The 5,394-nt window shown below is 41.5% G+C and overlaps 1 protein-coding gene across 2 annotated transcripts in view; it reads left to right on the plus strand.

Annotated features, from left to right (window-relative positions):
• The window catches only part of Zeb2 (zinc finger E-box binding homeobox 2), a 131,189-nt gene extending 130,800 nt beyond the window's left edge, over positions 1-389 (plus strand). For both annotated transcript variants that reach the window (XM_050139920.1, XM_050139921.1), the window contains exon 10: positions 1-389. This exon is cut by the window's left edge and continues 5,115 nt beyond it. The gene's annotated coding sequence lies outside the window, so the exon portion shown is untranslated.
• Positions 390-5,394: the final 5,005 nt, after the last annotated feature.

Consider the following 5,394-nt stretch of genomic DNA (forward strand, 5'->3'; position numbering starts at 1 on the left):
TGAAGAAAACACATGGCTCGTGCCCATCATGAAAAAGATTCATACTGAAGGCTTAGCTTTGGTTTTTATTCAATTCAATTGTCAAACTGTGCACAGTGAACTTTTTTTTTTTTTTTTTTTTTAGAACTTGAGACATTTGTGATGTTGGCCTGTTTAAATCTTTGTTACCTTCGCTGTGAATTGAAATTGTACATATTTAGTAAATCATGCAAACAAAACAAACTTTTTAGACAATATTTTTATTGGAGAGTTTTCTTTTCCTGTATCCATGTTAAAAAAAAAAGACCTCCTTTCCCAAAATAAAAATGTCAGTACTAAATTTAAAGAAGTATAAAGGAATGATTGCTTCCTTTAGAGCAAAATATTTAAATAAACATGGAGAGAATTGGCGACATGTTCTTTTTTTGGGCTAGTAGGCCGTGTCCAATTTTTTGGGTTAAAGTTTCAGAGGGCCTCTGTTTCAGGGTTGAAGATGATATATTAATCTCTGAATTAAACAAATGCTCTTAAGTAACAGTATAAATCCCTCAGTCTTCATTTGTGTATGAAGTGCAACATTAATCAGAGACATGACATTGAGACGGCATGATGCTGAATATGCCATAAGCTAAAACTCCTCTATTAAAACAGTCACCACCTACCACCTATAATCTAGTGTGACATATTAAAATACTCCAAAATACAGAGCATGGAAAATGAACATCATCATTTCCATTTGGCCCTGAGAAGAATATGACAAAGATTCTAATAATTTTAGTCAAAGAAAATGATGATTTAAAAATACATGAAGATTAAAGTGGTGACAAATGATCCTTTAAGTATTTCTAATTGGCCTTCCTCATTCATAGCTTTGATTCCCCCAGAAATTGCAAATCCCGAGGATCCTGACTTGTAAGTGCACCCTATCAGCTTTCTTTCACTCTACAGAATGTGCCTGCTAGGTTTGAAAGGAAGGATAAGACCCCCCCCCCAAAATGTTAAAAATAGACTTCTTTTCTGGCAAGAAATTTAAAATTGGCAAGGACAAAACTAAGAAAGAATCAACTTCACATAAGGAAGCATTCAGGGAAAGATTGCTGCCTTGTGATCTGACCATTTTCAGAACACTCGAAAGGAAGTGTGTGTGTGAGAGAGAGAGAGACTGTGTGAGTGTGTGTATGTGTGAGTGAGTATGAGCCCGTGTGTGAGTATGTGTGAGTGTGTACATGAGTGTGTAGCTGAGCTAAGCTTATGTGTATACACTTGAATAGATTGTATATTAAAGAAAACAATCCTCAAGAGATGGACTATAAATAGGGCTTATGAGACACTTTCTAGTTTTTATTTTACCTAAATTGAAAACATTTAAAATGTTGATAGTTGAAAAGTACAAAGTTCTTAAGAGAGCTTAATAAAAATTATTGAGGCAGTTTCGAAAGTATGCCAACAAATAAATAGAAAAAAATATTAAATCAACTTTTCACCATCACTTAGAAAACTAAGACTTACAAAGTATGGCTTTTCCTTAAGCAATAAAGAATCACTTTCATCCTTTCTTAAAATGGTTTCATTACAGGGCAAATAATTACAGCACACTCCTGTCCGGTTTTGTTTAGCGAAAGAGAAACACAGACTTTAAATTACTTGAAAAAAAAAGATGAATAAAAAAAATATAACTTTAATAAGGAGACCCAAAAACTGAGCTCAGAGGAAGTCAGGCAGTACATTTAGCGACCACAGCAACATAGACCATGGTTCTCTCAGGTCTTCTGAACAATACCTCTTCCAACAGAAACATTTCCCCAGACTACGGGGCAGCCCAAGATCCTTGTGGACACAAAGGGAGAACACCAACCACTGAGTGACCCTCAACCACTTCCTGCAGTCTGAAACAGTCTGTGGAGGTCTACCAACTCATTCCTGAACAGGCTTAAAAGGATGAGTGCACAGAATTCTGGTTAAAGAAGTAGCTAAGCAAAAGGGAAAAACAGAACTACAAGGCATCCTGCCCAATTTGTTTAAAAAGACACTCCCAAAATGAGTATGCCTACGAAATCAGCCTGACTTCTAAGAGCTTACCTGTCCTTTCCTCAACAGAAAGTGCATTTACAATATCAAAGACAAGTCCATGAAAAGGGACCTTTTATCCACTTTGAAATAAACGCTGATAGAATAGTCAATATCACTTTCCAGCAAGCGGAGTGTCTAGCCACAAGAACTGCTGCGTGTGTACAACCTGAATTCTGAAAATGAAAATTAGACTCGTGACTTGTACCAAACCCTTTCGCAGGGCTTTTCATTGATTGCAGCTTGTATTGTACACGCCTTGATGGCAGGAAATAAATTAAGGCACACTTTACATCGACATGAAAATTGATAACAAAAATTCTTTACTATGAATAAAAACTATGTCTGTAACATTTGGAAAAATAAAAGCAAATTAATCTACCACCCTTATGTTATAGATAGAGAAACTGAGGCCTGCAAGTGCTTGAAAACACACGAGTGTTTGGTTTCCATCCCCATAATAATCTGAAAAATATCCAATCACAGACTGCCAAAACCCTGGTCCTCTGAAGCAGTGTTCCGTACATTCTCTAAAACACCACAGTAAAACGCTCTTTTCAAATGGCCCGGGAAACAGCAGAAGACATGCGTTAGTTCCTGCGAGGAGTTCGTTCTGGTCGATAAGAACTTTTCCATGCAAGAGTGGAATGGAAACAATCTATGTCGGAAGCCTGTGTTACTCTAAGCTCTCATGGCATCTGTGCCTAGTCACTTCTTACCACCTCGGGGCTCCTCTGACTGACCAGCCAGACATCCTCTCGATTTTGAGAAATGCTCTTCAAAAGTCAGGAAGTTTGCTGACTTCCTTTTCCTAAGGCTTTTGACATGGAGTCGCTCCTTCAGCAGTTCTGAATGCCCTTTACCAAATCTGCAGCTCCAGTCTCCCCATGGGTGCGACTGCTCTGAACCCTTCGTGCATTGGTCAGAGGAGAAAACAGGGCTTCAGCTACGCTCAAAGTAACCAAAGTGCTTGGAGATGAACAAGTAAGGAATAGCAGACGTGATGGAAATACACGAAGGAAGAAGGGTAAAGTAGGAGACATCCTGGACACTCCCATCCCCGAGCCTTAGACCTTCCAAGGCTGAGGCTTAGTGGAAATAACCCCCCAGATGATCCTATAGCTGCAGGGAAACCAGAATCGGAGATTGAGTCTCTCACCCTTACGCAGAGAATCTTATTGCTTTTAATTGCTTTTAAAAGCAATTGAGTGAACCGAACACCGAGCCAAGCAACCACTTTATGTTCTAGAATCAGGTGGTAAATAAACAGATACTATCCCCCTTCAAGGATGTACATTCTATCAGGGAGTTCTACAGACTCCCAGTGGACGGGATAGGACTGCTTAGTTGAAAAGTAAAAGCAAGCGAGAAAATAGTGAACTAGGAAGAAGACAGTGGGGAAAGGCAGACACAGCTAGAATTTGGGGGTGTCAGGAAAAGCCTCTTGGGGAGTTGAGCCTGAAAGATGAGAAGTGAGTCATAAAAAGGGAGATAGAACTCCAAGTGAAAATACAGGAGGCACAAATGAATTTGGCTTTGTGTACTAGAAATGGACTCCTTTTTAGAGAGTACAGGAGAGGGGCAGAGATAAAGCAAGAGGAAGGCTTTTGATGAACTTCTTAGGTACCCTTGTCCAAAGTCTTAATTGTGTAGGTGAGGAAATTATTAGCCTCTCAAGTTTCATAGCTTGGGGACTGGATGATTGACTCGGGTGAAATGCCTGTAATGAATTTTGCAGCCTGATCATCACTATTTCTTCCCGACAAATGGACAGGAACGTGAAATTTGTGTTTTGGAGTGCAGGAAACCTCATTTCTCAGACATTCGCACCTGCCTTGTACCTCATCACAGGCAGATCTGTCAGACTGGAAAGCAGAAATCATTTGGCCAAAAGCAAGCTTGTATTTTGGAAACGGAAGCACGAGATGGCATGGCACGTGGGGCGCTGGTGGAAGCCCCTTCCCCAGTCGGCGGCATTTTTCCAGCCAGATCCCCCATGGTTGTTAGTCTGCCCAAAACAACTGGGCTAGAATCAGGCATGAGCAAGGGCCTCAGCCATTTCCCCTTCCTCTGAACTTCTAAAAAAAAAAAAAAAACACAGAAACTCACAGAGCCGAGAGAGAAGCCAATAAGAAGTAAGGGACATGCAGCAGGTGGTACCATCTGTGCCCGACTAATTCCAGCCAAAACAATCTGCTCCCTCGAGTTCCCAGTTGTGGGGAAGGGAAGAGACTCTGACAGAGGCAGAGTCGAGGGAGGGAGTGGAGGAGGGCATCGCAGAGTCTATTATTCCCGAGATCGCTGGTGGGAGGAGGCAGGTTACTGATGCCAGTGAACTATTATCTCTGTCTTTTGCTCTTTACAAGCACGGAGGGAGATCCCTATAACGAATCCCTGAGAAGCTGGGAACTTACAACACACACCTGAGAGACAGGCCTGGCTGGGAGCCTGCCACCACTGAGACGGGAGGGACAGATTGGCAAGTGCAGCCCACCCCAAAATGAAAAAAAATAAGCAACTGGGCAGGGAGATGATGTTTATTTTATTCTATTTCCCTAGCAACCGAATGCCCTCTGTCTCCATGCTCATTCATTGACAATTACCCACAGCTTAAAATGGGCTTAGAGTCCACATGCTTTTACTCCAGGATGACATTTTCGGAAGCAACACCCTTAAGGGTCGGATGGACTTCCTTATGAAGAACGGATCTCCCTTGGCACACTGAGAACCAGGGTGAATAAACGTACCAAGGCAAAAGACAGATCGAGTTGTCTGCTTTTCCTAAAGAGAGGCACAGAAAGGCTCTGAGGGAAAGGATACCCGCAGCTGGAGTGTCTAAGGAAAATATGTCTACTGAAAAGGTAGTCTTGCCCATTGCGAAAGTTTCACCAGTGTGTTCAGGTTAAGGTGTCGTCTCAGGATTGAGTTTGTATTTGCTTAAAGGCATGTACCAGGGAGAGATATTTGCCTTGTTGCTTTTTTTTTTTCTTTGACTACCTTATCTTTGCTATAGCTGAGAATTCAGCTCTAAAGGACGGGCACAGGTATATGCTGCCTCTAGGAAAGAGGGATTCCCAAGCCGGAAGGAATAGTAGACAGAAACATTCCTGAATGAAAGCCAGTCAGAGAGGGAGAAGAGACTGGGGAGAAAAAAAAAAGCACCTGATCCTAATCTCTGGTTGGCACTGTGTCTCCTCCCAGAAGCTCCATTAAAGGACTTACTGTTGACACCTGTAACTCCAGCCTTAGTAGCAAACAAGGTCTTTGCAGGTGTAATCAAGTTAAGCTGAGATTACTGTACACTAATGCAGTACTGTACACTAATGCAGTACTGTACACTAATGCAGT

The sequence above is a fragment of the Alexandromys fortis genome, unplaced genomic scaffold, assembly GCF_014885135.2.
Source record: "Alexandromys fortis isolate MF-2015 unplaced genomic scaffold, M_Fortis_MF-2015_v1.1 scaffold_33, whole genome shotgun sequence".
In the NCBI taxonomy this organism is placed as follows: domain Eukaryota; kingdom Metazoa; phylum Chordata; class Mammalia; order Rodentia; family Cricetidae; genus Alexandromys; species Alexandromys fortis.